The 18,004-nt window shown below is 41.8% G+C and overlaps 1 long non-coding RNA gene and 1 pseudogene across 1 annotated transcript in view; both read left to right on the forward strand.

Moving 5' to 3' along the window:
• LOC126918072 (uncharacterized) overlaps positions 1-18,004 on the forward strand; it is a 195,045-nt gene that overhangs the window by 163,555 nt on the left and 13,486 nt on the right. The gene's annotated exons all lie outside the window — the stretch shown is intronic.
• The window catches only part of LOC126918046 (uncharacterized), a 254,831-nt pseudogene that overhangs the window by 134,688 nt on the left and 102,139 nt on the right, over positions 1-18,004 (forward strand).

Genomic DNA, 18,004 nt, shown 5'->3' on the forward strand with positions numbered 1-18,004 from the left:
CCCCTACCAGTTTCGAACGCGCTCCCCTCCATATTGATTAGTGCGCGCACGGGCCACCACAGCATCCAGCGACGAGCTCCGCTCCGCTACACGCTGTCAACATGCCTGCCGAACCGAAATTCAACGATGGTCAACCCCACTCCGATGGGAGAACCATAGAAGGGTGGTCGGGCCGCCGGGGGTTAAGGGTTCTTTGCGAAGTCGCGGACGAGGAGCACGAGGGTGGTTAGGGTGTCGCGATAGAAATTGATTAATCGAGACATCGGTGTTTCCGAGGGATTTGCAGGAAATTTCGCAGGTTCGGCGGTAACAGACATGGTAATGCATTCTTGTTCATCTTATTTTCTTATTTATGTACCGAGCGAATTACGATACACTGCGTTACGATACATTACGTTACGATACATGCATTTACAAGGACTGGTGGTTTTAGATACAGTCAGTTGGGAAAATGGTAGTGCAAAATATAGGCGAAAGGGCATAGTTATAACAGTAAATTTGAGATGAAGATAACGCAAGAAAGGCAGACGCAACACCGCTGCGGACAAGATCTATGCGGTCAGAAAAATTATCAGTTGGCGAGCAAATACCATTTAAACAGAATAACTAGATGGAAACGCTTGAATTTATAGGCAACGACTGTTAAAACAACGATTTCCTTGTAGATCCAACAAAAGTGGTGAATTAAAATCAATCGATACAAGAATATGCCAACTGTTTGTACCGTTTGATTATTTCATGTAGCAAATACAAATCAGCGACGCTCTTCCAGAGATCTTGGATCAAGTAATGCAAATATCGATGAACAAACGTAATGCGTTTTGCTCGTTGGGCAGCGCAAACGAAGCGAAGAAATCTACGTCGAATTCTTTTGAGAAGCGACATGTGTTTCGTAAGGCAAAGAGACGAGGCGGGGAAGATGCATCGATTTTGTTCATGGTAAACAGAGATGTTCGAAGGATGTCCAATTACCGCTATGAAATAGCGGTTGTTCGAACTCTGCAAACTGCCGAAATTTTCTCCAACTTACCCAACTTCTTGTCGTCATAGGAATCGATTAATCGAGACACCGATGTTTACAGGGCATTTCGGCGAAATTTCGGACGAGATGTTTAAACGGTTGTGCAAAATTTTCGATTTTGTAATGCCCGACTGTAAAATGGCGATCGTTTTGCAAATACTAGTAGCGTATATTGTATCGTGAATGGAACAAATAAAGACGAATAATATTTATTTCAAAATAATTCATGGATTGACTCTTATCAAAAAGCCGAAACAAACTTTCGTAGCCCTTTCGGAGAGAAATTTGAAATTGTTTAAATGCATAGATTTTCTTATACATCGATCCAGCCAACGACGTATTTATGCGTGGCGTAGCGTAGATTATTTTCAATTAGCGTTACAAACTTTTCTACGAACCTTGTACGATAAACTTTTATCGGAAATGCCGTAGCGAATTTTCAATAGGTTACAGAAGTTATATATATAGTTGGAGGATATAAAACGAAGATACAGCGATAGCGAATAAGTTTGCGAATAATTTCCGATTCGAAACGAAACGTCTTTGCTTTCAATTAAGCACGAAATAGCCGCTTTGAAATAACAACGTTAATCGGATTTAGATCCGCGGCGCTCGGTGTTTGAAACTCGCAAAGAAAACTTACTTGTTACTTCGTTTAGCCAGAGCTGGTCGGTCCGCGTCGATGTTCCTCTTCCGGTGCGAAACGCGCGATACTTTGCTTTAAAAACGAAGCCGTGATCGCATCGAATCTTCCAACGCGTAAGAACAGATTTGTTCGCGTATCATGCGAATCATCCTGTCATCCGTCAAACCATCCGCGCGTCCTGCTCGCTCGCACATTACAGTCGCGCGTCTACGTTTCACGCGTAATCGATCGTTTCCAACCTGCCCCGTTTTTTAAACATTTACTCAAGTATTTTTTTATTTAATACGTTCAACGATTAATTCGTTTTTCCCTGCTATCGCTTCCGCCACAAATTTCACCGATAATCGCTCGTTTCAATTTTAAACTACCGCGCCGAAAAATACAATAATATGCTCAACCCGATATCTATAACGATATCTATAAGCTAGAAATATAATAATGACAATGGAAAACCAAACTTGCTTTTTCATAGAGCGCGCTATTTTCCTACAAATTTCAATCGCGCCTCTTTGTTTAGACTGTAAACGGTCCCGCGGAAAGCTCGCGAGATAACGTACGGAAGTTATTAAAGAATCGGTCGGCCGAGCTCAGATCTGGGGAAGAACGGAAAGTAAAAACGAGCCGGACGAAGTTTGAAATCGATCGCAGACGCGATTCTACAGCAATCCGATGGGAAGTAACGGCAGCAAAAATCGCGACCACGTTTCCCCGGCGATATAACTGAAGAAAAAAGATCTGCCGGCTTTAAATCACGGCCAGCCGTTCTGCCATTAATTAACGGTATCGACAGCCGGCTAATAGACTGTCCGTATTAATATGAATATTACACTTTCCACCGTGCCAGGATAAACAGCCAGCCCCTGAATTCGCGAGGGCGAGTCGCGTGCGGGCGCTTGCAACCGCCGCGAGTCGCAGGTGTGAACCGAACGGGTTTATTAATTGATTTTAGCCACGTGTGCGTAGCAATATTATATTCGCAGGCACATTTTTACTGCAGATTTTTGTTGCAGATTTCGCTGCCATTTTCTGCGATTTTTAAACACAAACACATACACATACATACATACAAATAAATACAGCGAAATATTATTTCGCGAATGTTCAAACGAGAACGTATTATCCGGTTGAAAATTTCACCGCTAGAAATCCGAAAATCAAGATGGACATATATTTCTTCGAATAATATGTGATTTAAAGTTAGTCGATTTATTATAGCAAATAATCGTATTAAATTAAATCGTACAGAGATAATAGAGAACGGCGAACAGGAAATGTGAGAACATTTCGCCGCACATTTACCGGAGAAAATTTCTACGCGCACATTCTGCGTGTAATAAACATGAAACGATTGGATATTTCATCGACGCTATGACACGCGACTGCCAACATTCTATTGGTAAAATTATTGGATTTATATTTAGTAGAAAAAGTTAGTCTACGAACTAGTCACCTTAAGTGTGATAACAAGTATTAAAAATAGTTCCATCGAATACAGAAACTGCTTAATGTTATGGATGATTGCCAGTTTACACACTTGTACGATCTCTACGAAAAATATACTCGTACTTAAATACTTACTTACAACATCCACGTACATTTTCAGAATCAATTCAATTAGGTGACACGACGTTACTAACAAAATCTCAAACTGTTTCGTATAACGCGTTCATATATATTCATAAAAGACGTCGACAAGTGTACTGTATATCCACTGTATATCGAGCATCAAACGTTCTTCTAAAACGGGGGGAATATCTGCCCGACGTCTCTTTAAGGAGACGGTTGGTGAAACGACCACTGGGCGCTCAATAAAATCTCGAAAAATTCAGCATCCCCTATTCACGGTAAGTTCGCTGGCAAATAAAGAAATCCACCTAATTCGAAAGTTGTCCGCCACGACGAATAAGAAACTCCCGAGGCCGTCGACCTCTTGTTCGTTAAGACCATCTTCCCCTTCCGGTGGATAGCCAAGAGAGCTGGCTGATGAAAGAAAATCAAGTGCATTCCCCAAAGGAGATTGCACGGTCTCGAGGCATCCGTCGACCTTCTTCGAAATGCATGTCCCCGCCGCGATCGCGGCGCGAGCCGGTGAAAGGACAGAGGAAGCAGAGGCAGAGGAGAAAGAGGCGGAGGAGAGCTTTCACTTTCGTTCCTCGAAAGCTCGAGCCTCCGTCGGAACTTAAAGTCGCGCGTTCCCACGGTTCCAGCTCGTTTCACCGCACTCCCCCCGCTTCTTCTGGCCACTTCGCCCCTGGCCCCGTGCCGAAGCCGAGATTTTCCGCCGTTACGACCGTGAATGGACCTTCCTTCCGCTCTTTAACCCTGTTCCCCGTCCGGCCAAGAGTGGGGCAGAGTGAAAAGCGGCCGAGGAATGCGATGGAAAAAGACGATTTCGAGATGATTACCGGCCTAACGAGAGGATCTTTTTTCAATCGACGAGCTATTCGCACGTGTGTGCATACTCGTGCGACTTTCGACTAGATGGAACAGGGATAATGCGCGTTTGAAATATCGTTGGGAGACGAGAAATTGACTCGCGGGCAGAGGGACAAGAAAATAGCGTCTTCTAACGCTGATCGTCACGCTTTGCTTAGTTCCGAATTTTATCGATATCATCGTCGCTGTCTCGTCGCGGAGTTAATTCAATTTTACTAATTAATGTTTCATACGGCACGTACAATACGGAGATAAAGTACGGCAAACTTTTAAATACTTTCATATTTCAGTGTGTTTACGGTAGAATTCTATTTTTCCTCGCTATTTATCATCTTCGTTCGTATAATAGAAGGTTGCGTTCAGGTAAGCGAATTCAACCAGCGAAAGTTCAACTAATCGAGCGTTAATTAAAATTTCGTTGCAACGGATGGAGCTCGGATAAATGGAATTATAAATGCGACATTTTACGATAGTATTGGATTTATCAGAAATAACCGATAAGACCCATATACTTTTGCCTAGTTATCTTCTCATCTTCGCGTAGTAAGAAGTAAGTAAGTAGTACAGGTCGATGATAAATTCCACCTAGTTCTCGTTTGATTTTAACTGTTGCTAAGTTTCTTTGTGCAGAGGATAATATGAGACGAGAATAGTTGCGGAGGAGTCTACAGGGAATCTAGTAGAGTAGCCCTATAATATCCGCCAGTTCATTCGCGATGAAGAACGGTAAGAAGTTCATCGTGGAATGAAAGTAGAAGGTTTATTGGGTTGGTTTATTGGGTCACCGATTGTTGGCACCCTCAGGCACGTCTACGAGTAGCTACCAAGTATTATGTCCATTCTGTCCGAGATAAATGGGAGGTATCAACAGATTGACTCTCGAATGTCAATACTATAGCTCTGTAACTTATCTGTCGATAGGAAAGATCTGGTCGATGATAGCTACAGGCTCTTTAATTCTCTGATCCAAATGCTTCAAGTGGTATAACTCCGTGATATCTGAGACAAGAAGGACACTTTTAATTGATACAGCGATCGGTACTTTGACGCATTAACGTAAGCGATATCATCGATGTGTAATGTAAAAAATGGAAACATTTTCCAATCAACGATTAAGACTTTCTGCTGTATCCATAATATAGATTCCTGATGAAAATTCTTAGGTAAAATTAGTACAGCGGTAGTATCGGTTTAAGCAGCATGGTTCGATGACATATCGTACGAGAGGGAAATTTCTAATTAACGTCACGATCGATGCTGACGGTACTTTACTGCAAGTGATATTATCGACGTGTAATATACATAAGTGGAGAAATTTTCTAACCAACGATTAAGACTTCTCGCTGCTACAAGTAAATGGTACTACTTCGTGATATGTCCGACATAGGCGAGCAATTATTACGACCGAAATTCCCAATCGTAGTGGAAATTTGCCGAAAGAAAATTCTATAATTAAAAGTTAAAGCCACCACTATTCGAACGTCGAAGCCAATTTTTCCTATCGAATCTCTGTTCCTGCTTTAAAAATTCCCCTAGTTGGAATTCCTCTGCTCGGGATATCGACCGGCAATTAATTGAATACGTTGGCGGTTGATTAATCTCAACTCGATCGATAGTCTCGATCGACTAATAAATGAAATTCGAACGCAGAGCGGCCGGTCCGACTGACCTAATTTATACTCGCCGCTTCGATGGATTCGTCGTGCGAAACAACTGTCGGTTAAGTGGCCCGTGAACCGAGCGCCTTTGTCTTCTCTCTTTAATTTCGACGTGGTCCTCATTGTATCGAAATATTCACACGGAAGGTGTCGTTTCGCGTGTGTCTTTGTTTTCTTAAATAATCAAGAGACAAGTACGAGAAGAACTTCGGGACGAACGTCGAAGCTGAGCTGTCGCGAATTACGTGCGCGAAAGAAAAATTAACATTTAACTTGCCTCTTCTTCCAACAGCCGCTTTCTCGTCACTTTGGATTCTTTCTCTCAATAAGAAACACACGAATATACGTTGTTGCGTGATGCAATATCCGTTTCCTTTTTCTCACTAACGTTTCGTCTTCATTTATTCCCTCGTCGACGTAAAATTCCACGCATCTACGCACACACATACGCATCGCGTTTATCCTTGTTGAAGTGGTCACCACTTCTAAGAAAACTCTACGTCTGGTCTTTTTAGTTTTCTCAAGCACAGACAGCGTATAGACAATAGACTGGGACGAAGGCAGACCATAGACAGTAGACAGGCGACGATGGCTTTCAGTTATAGCGTGCGGATCTGGGCCAGCTCAAATTATAGTCCTACTTGTACTTACACTTCTGTATTAAAATATATTTCCTACTTTACAATTTATCCACGCGTTCCTCTCTTCGTACATCTAATAACCTTAACAATCCTCATACGGAGAATAAAAGCGATACTTGTCTCTTAGTAGAAGATACACGTGTACGTTATTTCGATAGATAGTTAAAATAACGAAAAGGAGATAAGCTGGTAATTGGGAAAAAATGAAAACGAAAGGAAAATCGAGCAACGAAAGGACGTCGAGTCCGTGAAACAGTTGACGATGCGGAATACGATCAAAGCAAGTATCCGCTCGTTGAATAATATTCCATAAACAAACTCCGAAGCTGCGATAAAGTCGGAAAACAGTCATAATCGAAATACGAATGGAGCGCCCGAACGATCCCATTCGGCCAAGAAAACGACCGAAATCACACGTTTCCGACACCCGCGTGCCAACCATTCGCACATATCAAGAGCTGCAATACCTCTACCCGAACAACACCACTAAAGCCACCGAGTTTGATTGGCCAGTTTGGCCGAACGCTGGTGGAATATTCAAGAGAAAAGAAGAGCGCGACGTTGGTTTAAGCTCACCGGCGGTCGTAACAGTGGCGTTTCGGGGATTGGAAACGAGCTTGTTTGCAAGGTAAAAGAGGAAGAACCATCCTCGTTTCATCCCGTCTGCCCTCTCCTCCTTAGAACCGTGGCTCGTTTACGTCTGTGGCCCTTTATTGCGACAACGTTTCGCATTTTCTCTGTGGGATTATTCCGCGGGCCGAATCGCAAAACTCGTTGACGCTAGCGCACGAAGACACGCCGGAAAATAGAATAACACCCTGGCCCCCGGAAATGAGATTTCTTGGCCCCCGTAGAACGTAATTTCGCCGTGAAGAAACCTGCCGGAACAGGAGCCAGTGGAGGAGACGGAAGAAGCATGGAAAAAATAGCGAGGAGAAGCGGCATAGTGGAAGATGTAATTCTCGGGCAGGCAGAATCGGCTGGGTCTGGAGTCGCGTTAATAGAATACCGGAAACCGACGCTGCTACGCTGGAATTCTTTTCTTACGAGACAGACAGAAGGAATATACTGTAGGAACATAGCGGACGGGAATTCCGAGAGTAACGTAATCGAACGGACATTTACTTTGATTATTTATTCGTTTATATCGTACACGCGAGAGAAATTCCCGTTAGAACACGAGTAATCGCTTGTTATAATATTTGTCGTATAATCATCCGCGATATTGTCTGCGATTATGCGCAAAGACGACAAAGATACAAGGAAGGGAAAAAGTAATAGGAGTGTAGAGGCGAGGGAGACGCGAGAGAAGATAGGAGAAATGTGAAACGTGTTCTGCAAGCGCGCGCGAGGTTTTGTAAATTTCCGATCTCAATGCATCGACTCGCGTATCGATACCAGCGATTTTTAACGATATTCTTCTCCGGTATGGAAGACGAACGATCGTCGAGATGTGAGATCCTGCTAATAAAATGCCAAAAACGCGGAGTAATTTTTCACGCGAACGATCAAACTTGTAAGCGAAGAATAAGAAGGCAACGAGGACCAAGGGGAACGAATCGACTGTCGAAAACCGACAACAGTTTCTTCGCGGAAGGAGCCCGAGCATGTTACGAAGAAGATATGAAAGTGATAAAAGCGGAAATGGAGGAACGCGGTTTACGTTTCCGGGGAAATTATTCCGAGCTTAAACGGAAATGGTTGCCAGAAGATGAGGCGCGAACATCGATGTAATGTCCGCTAGGATATCTATAATGAACGTCGAGTCGAATCAACGGGACATCGTCTGGCCGCGATAAATTAATTAAACCAGCAGAGGCAGCAGGTCGGCTCGGATTTCCCAACGGCTGCGCATCCCTGTGCGCGTGGCCCGCGTTCTGATCAATTTCTGATAGGCTCGACGACACGCGATATCGACGCGAACAACCACCAGAAACCATCAGCGACGACGCATTCTTTAATTACCTCGCGTCTCCGTAGATTCATCCGATTCTACGCCGACGACTACGGCAACGAGCAAAACTGAACGCGCATCGTTAAAAGCGTTCGTAACGCGATAATATCCCTCTGAAGACTGAAACATCCAGACTCGATTCACGGACGTTCTTTCTCTCAAAAGAAATTTTTTGATTGTATTTTCTGCGCGCGCGCGCTAACGAACAATTCGGGAATCTACAGAATCGCGTAGAATCTCGCCGCAATGACGTGTCATCGGTATTTTTAACGAGAAAGAAAAAGCATAGGTGATGGTTTTGCGAAAGAAATACGAAAGAGTATTAATTACTTTTACAGTGACTGTAGAGACAGTGCAAGCTGATGTTTGGCAGAGTGTTGCATGAATTATCATAAGGCTCATTAGCGATTTATATTTCTTGGAAAAGAATTTTTCCTTTATCAGGTCTGTAAATATGAAACCGGAATTTGTCTATAGATGGCCCTAGCTGATAATGTAGTTATCACTAAACTGCGTCATTCATGCCAAAAGTCTTTGTTGACATCTGACAAACATTTTCGACTCAGAACAATACAAGTTTCATACAACAGCATAGTTTGTAATAGCGTTGAACATGTCGAATTTTGTGCCTGGAAACTACGATTTGCGGACAGCATTGATTTTCTGTTACCATTTGAAGAAAACTGCTGCAGGATCGCATCGAATGCTCGTCGAAGCTCACGGTGAGCATGCTCTTGGTAAATCACAGTGCTTTGAGTGGTTTACAAAATTCAGAAGTGGTAATTTTGACGCGAGGAACGAAGAACGTGGATCAGAAGGGTGTGATCTATTATGAGCTGTTAAAACCTGGCGAAATCGTTAATACCGAGCGCTACCGACAACAAACGATCGATTTGAATCAAGCTTTGCGTGAAAAACGACCAGAATATCAAAAAAGGCAACACAAAGTAATTTTGCTTCGTGATAATGCACCATCGCATACAGCAAAACCGGTCAAGGAAACGATCGAAGCGTTCGGTTGGGAAATACTTTCGCACGCGGCTTACTCACCAGACTTGGCTCCGTCCGATTACTATTTATTTGCATCGATGGGACACGCACTTTCTGACCAGCACTTCGCTTCTTACGAAAATGTACGAAAATGGCTCGATGACTGGTTTGCCTCAAAAGAGCGACAGTTTTTTTGGCGTGGCATCCACCAATTGCCAGACAGGTGGGAAAAATGTATAGCTAGCGATGGGCAATACTTCGAATAAAATATTTTCAATCATTCTCATACAATAAACGTGTATTTTCTATACAAAAATTCCGGGTTCATATTTACATACATGGTAACTTATACTTAAACATAAAGTATATCTTGATATTTTAAGGAAATTTTTTAATTGTGCGTGTTTGTTTGCTCTGGCTTATAAGCATAGATAATGTTTATATCTACGATATATATGTCGCATAATTTTCTCATTCTTCGAATGAATACCATTATCTTTTGCGTGCTTGTCTTTTTAAAACTTGAACTATAACGGTATTTTACTCAAATAGTCGTCCATCATCAAAATTGTTACGAATGTTCGATGACATATCATGTATGGCATGAGGAATTTTTACGTAAAAATTGTCTACGACGTGTTTCTTTTTGTTATACGTTTTATTCTTATTTTCTGTTATAAATGCGAAAGAGTTTACGGCGATTCGGGTGAGTTTTGCTCAAAGCCGCCGATAAATTACCGATACGACGCATTTTATATTACTTTTATTCGAAAACGGTGATGCCGGAGCAGAGTTCTTCTTTAGAAAAAAATCTTCTAGCCATTTTACGCGACGTAGTTTCCTTAACAACTTTTTTAAGAGGGGCTTTTCCATAATTAATCAAAAACCAGTTTTTGCAGCGGCTTGCTACGAAGATTACACGCTAAAACTTTCAACTCTGAAGATGAATATGTCCATTTAGGTAGAGCTTTCCATTTAAGCTCTGTAAAGATTGAATTACGTATAGATAGTATACTAAACAGCGTATCGACGAAGTTTCAAAGGAATTTTAGGAAAACCAATCTACGCGACGAATACCTTAAGACAGGAATAACTTTGTTTAAATTAGACCAAACAATTACAGTGTTCCCTTTTTTTCTTCCTTTTTTTTCCCTTTTTCTTTGACAAGTTGGAAGATCAGTGTCGTACATGGCGTGCAAAAAATTGTTGAATAAAGCACAATTAGTCGGAATCACGAAGAAAAAAGTACAGGTGATTTTCTACAAATTTACTACCCGAGCCTTTCTTAATTAAAAAAAAAAAAAAAAAAAAAAAAAGAATCAAGACATTTGATCGAATCTTAAAAGAGTTAGTCCGTCCCAGACAGTGCGCGTCCACTTTTGCTCATTACAGTAATTTCCCAGACACTCGCCAATCTATTTCTCCTTGCGCCATTTTTAAGATCCCTTCAACTTGTCAGGAAGTTGCTGCATTTTATTCGAAAGTTTCACGAGACGCGAACAAAAAACGGATTTTCTAGAAGATGAACTTAAACTGTCAAGGGTCGGTTCGTTATTTCACTTGCTATTTTTCCCAATCAATTCGTCGCTCTAGTTCTTCGCTGTTCTATGTATCATTAGTTCGTAAATTGAGGAAACTGAATTTCAAGTATACGAAGTTTAATACCATTGCGTGGAGTTTCGATTTACAAGAGCTGTATCGCCAATTTCCATTCCTTACGCCAATCACACATTTACATATGTGGATCGCTCGATTGTATTTCTCTTTTAAACGAATTTAGAGCGATTAGATATCGAAGCAAAGTATTGATAACATATTACGAAATTCTGGTTTTTAATATCGTACGTACAAAGAGGAATGCCAGGAATTCGTTTGATATTTGTTCGTCACAACTTCGTCCACGTAAGATTCTACGATCTTATGAAATTTCAAAGAACAGTGACACGTAGAATCTCGATAAATTTCATCGGAAGACAAATAGCCCGAATTGTTGAAAATTTGTTAATCCATAAAACTTATCTCGCTTCGTATAAACGTATCGTTCTAAAAGATCTAATAGAACGTGGCTCACCGGATGATGATCACCGTCATCGATCAACGTGTTAAAGCAAATATCAGAAAGCTCGAAAGAATCCGCAAAGCGAGAACTATTGTACGATAATTTTATTCGTTCTCTTGCTTTCTTTTCTCTCTATCTTTAAATTTCGACGTAACTTTGGCAGCGTGGGTTAACACATCGAACGAAAAAAGGGAAATACCTCTGACGATGAAAGGAAAGTCCAAACGCGCGTGTGCATTCGCATACACGCGCGAAATCTTCCGATTACCACGGGTCTGTGAACGACCTGCCAGCTATTCAAATTCGGGCAAACGCTCGCTAGGATCTTGAATATTCAGCGCGTCGCGTCTCTCACGCGGACATCCTGCGACAGGATAACACCGGCTACGGGATCCCAGACCGGCTTACCAGACATGGAACACCGTCCTCGTCGCAGTTTCCCAAGGATCAAAAAATAATCTCAAGCTTCCGTCGTTGCGGAATGAATTTTTTCGATTATTATACGCGAAAGCGCCACCGGATCGTCTAATTTTCATTCATTTTTCTTGAGAATTGTGAATCTTAATTGCCGAAATAAAAGTAAAGGAACACTAAGGTTACGCTTAGAATTCATATTAAATAATTTTAGATCTATTTAAGGGGGGGGGGGCTAAGGTTAATTCGTACAAAATAAGGCATGTTTTTGTGAATTATTTCTGACGACACAGTTAAAATCTGTTTATTAAAATTTCAATTTTTCACTTTTTTGGAACACTTTGAAGGGAAAATTAGCCGCGAATTTTCGCTTCAAAGTGTTCCAAAAAAGTGAAAAATTGAAATTTCGAAAAACCCTCCCACCGTTACCTGGGGAAAACTGTTACCTAACGAATGAACTTTGATTTTTTGATTTCGGATGATCCAACACCAAGTTATCAGGGGCACCGCAATTCTACCTATTTTCCGAGACACGTCCGAATAATTGCTGCCATTGCCGTAATTTTTAATATTTCTCCGTGAAAATTTTGTACAATATTCTTCGAATGTCATACTTTAATGTACTATTGGTCTTAATAAAGAAATTTTAACTGTGTCGTCACAAATAATTCACAAAAACATGCCTTATTTTGTACGAATTAACCTTAGCCCCTTCCCTTAATAAACGATTTCCAGGATCTTCGTCGATATACATTTGCACGCGTTTCATCATCTTCTATACCACACTGCCAACGGAACGGTTACATTCATCTGTTTTTCGAGACGCTGTGCGCACACATACATCCACACACTTATATTCACATACGTACCATATGTCACTACTACGCGGCTAATCTAGTCTAGCACACAAAATTTTACATATCTCAATAATTTTTGATAATGTTCGTGATATTTGATAGAAAGGACGATTGAAATTTTTAATCCTTTCAACGTGCACATTTATATGGTTAAAATTTGTAATTGTTAATCGTTGATATACGCGAAACATTACGTAATTTTGTATTGTAATATCTATCGTATCAGGAGTGGATATTGAGCAATAAACAAAAGTACATAATATAACGGAGTAATACCGGGTGTACGAGAAAACCAGGAAACATAGATCGATATGTGTTAATAAGATCAAGTAGGTGAAAAATATTACGTAAATAAACATGTTGTGTCAGAAAATACTTTATCAAAGAGTTTATTAACGATAAGATGCATGTAAGATGAGTTTATTAAAGACTGAAGAGTCCAAGGATTTCCAGGAAAGTCGTTCTTGGTTTATGAAAATGTGATGGAAAAGGAAAACCAGCTTCGGGACTGTATCCAAGATACGTTTACTACCACAAATTTCTACGACAACAGGAATATTCGATAGATTTCGAAGCTGCATTCTTGCAGAAGAGAGAAATTTCGAACATTTCTTGCAAATACCAAACGAACAATTAAGAAAAATTTTCGAACGCTTACAACTCTTCGATATAAGTTTAGGCGAACTTTCTTTATCCACCTGACCTCATTAACAAATAGCGTAAGTTTTGTCCCGAGTTTCTCCGACACTCTGTATATCCAAAATCCACAGGAAACAACTTTTTCTTTAATTCTGCGTAGCATCTGGTTATTGTTAATGTAACTCGCACGGTTATCGCGAGGAAACGTTTCTCAGTAGAATTGGTCGCTGCTATCTCAGACCGCGCGCTTGCTCCGCGACGCGATTGAAATTATCACAGTCTAATCTGAATTTATACTACGTTCGACTATTAGGGTACTTGGTGAATCTCGTTTCATCGAACTTTCAACTTTTCTACAGTTTATTTATCGATGCTGCTGTTGCTCCGCCTTTTGCAAATTTCTATCTCCTTAGATATATCTTCTTTCGCAATGCCAACACATTTTATTCGCGAAGAACGCGAAATAGCCAAAAATCGTAAGATTGAAATACGTTATAAATTATATTAGAAATTATATTAGAATGTGTTACTATAATATCTATCGAAATGTAACATCTGTTTCAAGTGAGAGTTTCAGATCGTGAGAGAAGGACAGCGTGGCTAAAAAATATTATTTCGCAATTTTAATATCGCGTTTTCACATTTTATTACCTTGCTACTAATTATGGGATGAAAAAGAATGTTCGGAACGACGTTCCTTTCGATCCACGAGAGGCTGTTTGACGCGTGTTTGTTATTGGATTCTTTTCGGCGAGGGTGACAAGTGGCCGGGTTCGCGTTGGACGGATTGAATGGTTGTTTGGAGTGATTCTGCGCGAAACACGCGTCTGAGTGGATTCTACAAATGCAAATGCGGAGCGCCGGCTGCGACGAGTTGCTGATACCAACTCGTGATACGCGTGTGCTTCCAGCGTAATGAGTTTAGTGTCTGAGAATCGAACCGAGAATATACGGCGATAAATTACTTTTCCCTTTCCTCCGCTTCGTCATTCGCACCCCGTCCCTCGATCAAAGCTTTTCAAAATAATTTCCCAACTCCATCGATCGTTTTAACGTTATAGAAACTCGTCGAATCTCTTCGCACTGCATTTGGAAAGTGGAAGCTTGCGTAGCTTGTAGCGTTTGCACGACTAGAAAAAGGGCTAAGTACATGGAACGAAACTGTGGACGAGATTATTCGACAAACTGTTTTAACTCGTCAACTGTGAAGTTTAGTTTCAAAAATCCCTTACGAGGTGCGCAGTTAAAATCAATGACGCAATGACGAGTATACACGTCGAACGCAGTTAACGGGTTAAACACGATTTTTCAACTGGCGCGGCTTCTACATTTTTCCAGGGCCAACGAGCAACGCGATAAAAATGCTGACTCGCTCCGAGAGAAGCTAACGCGGCAGATATCGTGCTCGCTAATTATCGGCGAAATACCAGCGATAGTCGTTGGCAAAATATTTAGCAAATATCCTGAAAGGATCGCGAAAGAAGAGAAAAGGTCTGTAAGAGGCGAGAATAGCGTATTGCAGGATTTTAAAAAATCCATCGTGAACGAAGGATGATTAAACGCGTTGAAATTATATGTCGACGACTGTTTCGAGTAATTAGTCCGCGATATACGATTCGAGTAATTATTTCGGATAATTGCCGGCGACAGATGCGCCGCGTTCTAAGGGACGAAACACTCGGCTTTCGGTTGGTTTCGAGTGTCCCGCCGAGCAATATTCAGAGGAAGGAGAAACGAAGAGGACGCGGGGAGGAAAAGAAATTCAGCTGGGTGCTCGAATTAGCTCGCGACAACGAGCGCGAATAGGCGTCGTGCTCCAACCGTGTCGGCCAATCGTTTCGCGATATCCAATTTGAATAATTACTGGGGATAATTACTCCGCTGTGAAGAGCCGAGAGATATGCCGCGAGAATTCTTCGATGATTATTTCATGAACCGGGAGGATCACGCGATCGCGCCGAGTCCTCCAGCCGATGTGGGTCGCTGATTTTCAACGAACAATTTTGCGGGGGAAAAATTTGCCGAGGAACGGCAAGTTTTAGGGCGACTTAACTCTCGGCGTTCTATTTCCGATTCCTCGTACAGTGAAATTCGGTTCGAGTGTACGTACACTTTGCTTAATCACTGCTTTATCGGATTTCGTTCGATCGTGTGTGCTTTTCTATTCACAAACTTTTTTCTCTCCTTGTTAATAAGCAAATCTGGTGTAGACCGTCTTCCTTCGATTTTCGAAGTTGACGAAATTATCGAACCGCGAATTACAGACTTTCTATAGGCCAGACGATCTTAACGACGATCGAAGAGACTGCTGTGGCAAAGATTCTCCAGTAATTCGAGCGAATCGGTTCAAAGTTAATCAAAATCGAATTTCCCAAAAAGAAAAAAGAAATATCTGTTATAAATTATCCGCGATCTTCGGCACTTTCGAACGCCTACATTTTGGAACCTACATCTTTCTTCCTCTTCCAATAAATACAATTTAAACATTGGAACTCCCTATCATCGCAGAGCCTATAATTCCAATTAAACGCCCTGAAGACGATAGTTAAAATATTCGCACCATTGTTTAGGAATATCAAGGGAAATGTTATTAGGAAAATCACTACCTGTCAGGAATACTGAACACGTATCATCTTCTATCTGGTCTGTAACGTGCGTTCCAACTGCAGCACTGCCTACGTGCATTAAATATAACCAATTAACCAACCACAATACAGTATTAATCTAACCTGTGACACATCGCAGCAACGTTTCCCTATTACCTAGAGCTACAATTACCTACTTCCGCCGCTATTCAAACAAAAAGCCAAGAAAGAAACCACGGAATGGTTGAAACCAACAAACTGACAAACCGTATCTTCCATATCACCAACAACGAGCCCTTAAAAACCAAATCTCCGCCGTTTATCCGCCCTTTGCGTCGTTACGGTTCCGCTCCTCCCAAAACGTGATTTCCACCCTCGGTAATAATTCGCTGGATGAAGGAAAAAAGGCTCGGCGAGAACTCATCAGTGAAAGGGGGTGTGTCGCGAGAATAATACGGCGTTATAACATGGTCGTGAGAACGAAGGGAAGAGAGACAGAGAGAGAGAGGGTTGGGGAGGGTGAAATGTATTTAGGGATTTGCAGACCGGCCGAGGTGACGCAGGACGTTGGTTTCGGGGATGGATTCTGGGTCTGCGGGGGTGGGACGTAACAGGAATGCGACGAAACCGGGTCGTGGCACTGACAGTACGACCTACATACGATTCCACCGCCCCGCACACCCTCTTCTTATCTGTGCTTCTCAGTTTGTCAGTGACGGAGCCGCGATCGACCTCCGCCTCGTCCCGTCACATCGGTTCGGGACAGTTTCGAGAGGAACTTTCGAATTGGCCGAAGATTCCCGGCGAGAACAATGAACGTCACAAAGGGAGAAGTTGGAGGGGGAACGATGCGTGTTCGATCGAAGCTGAATTTCGGACTTTGGGGGTTGCAGCGGTAAGATTAGAGGAAGCGTAAAGGAAGCGTTTAAGATTTAAACGAATCGAACGAGTATCGTCGCTCTTTCTGCCATTCCAATGAAATTCGATAAACCGAAAATACCAACGTCCCCTGCTCGGCTGTGTCTTCGCGATAAACGTAAAGCAGCGTTCACGACGATCGACGTTATATCGTCGATGTTGTTGTCGGTATTTAAGACTCTCGATATTGTATTATCAATATATATATATCGATCGTCTAGTATGGACAGTTTCCTACGTACGATAATGTTGAGAAGCTTAAATATTGACAGTAATATTGACGGTAATCTCGATCGACCGAGCACACTCCTTAAAAGCTATAGACGGCGGATACATTGTTGCGAAAATGTGTTTCGTTGGAAAACAGATGGAAATAAATAGCGAAGCTCTGTTTTCTTTTTCATGGGCGAAGAAAATGCCCGTTAGAAGGAGAAAGTGATATCACGTTTTTATCTCCTTTTCGACGAGCGATCTACATTTCTCCTTTCCACCCTCTTCACGACGAACGAAACTGTCGTTCGAACTTAACCAAACATTTACGAGAATGCGCCGTGAAATCATTTGCTCGTTCATTCACCGAACGAATGCAAACATTCGCAATTTTATCTTTTATTTTTAGTAGAGAGCGGCAAGAGAGCGATCGTTCGCTCGATTGGTTTAAACGCGTCGCAAATGACACGGAACACTTTTGCTTAAAAGACGACACACTGTAGCCAGCGATAATTAAGTTTGTAAAAGAAACGGCACGCAGGCGAAAATCAACCAGCGACGGAGACACTCGGACTATCGTTGCTAAATATCCAAACACTTGCGTCTGAGTTTGAAAAACGAGTACAGATTGGTCATTGGCCTGCGGATGTTTACGTCGTTAATCATCGACATCGGAAAATCAGAAAAATACAGTGACCGCGTTTTCCTCCTGTGATCTTCGATTGCGAAATGAAAGAGAGCAAAGACAAGAACCTGCTAATAATAAAGTGGTTCAGATCGATGTCTGACGGTTATAAACGCCACTTTTATCGACTGCATGTTGAGTTTTCCTAATCGATAGGATCGCGTGAAATTCAATTACAAGTAGTTAGGACGATTAGACAGAATAAAGTCGATTAGTTCGTAATTTTGTGGTTGAGACGCGTGTTGTCAAAGATCAGCAAGTATCCGGATACTTTTGAACACGGCCATTTAC

The sequence above is a fragment of the Bombus affinis genome, chromosome 6 (genome assembly GCF_024516045.1).
Source record: "Bombus affinis isolate iyBomAffi1 chromosome 6, iyBomAffi1.2, whole genome shotgun sequence".
Classification (NCBI taxonomy): Eukaryota; Metazoa; Arthropoda; class Insecta; order Hymenoptera; family Apidae; genus Bombus; species Bombus affinis.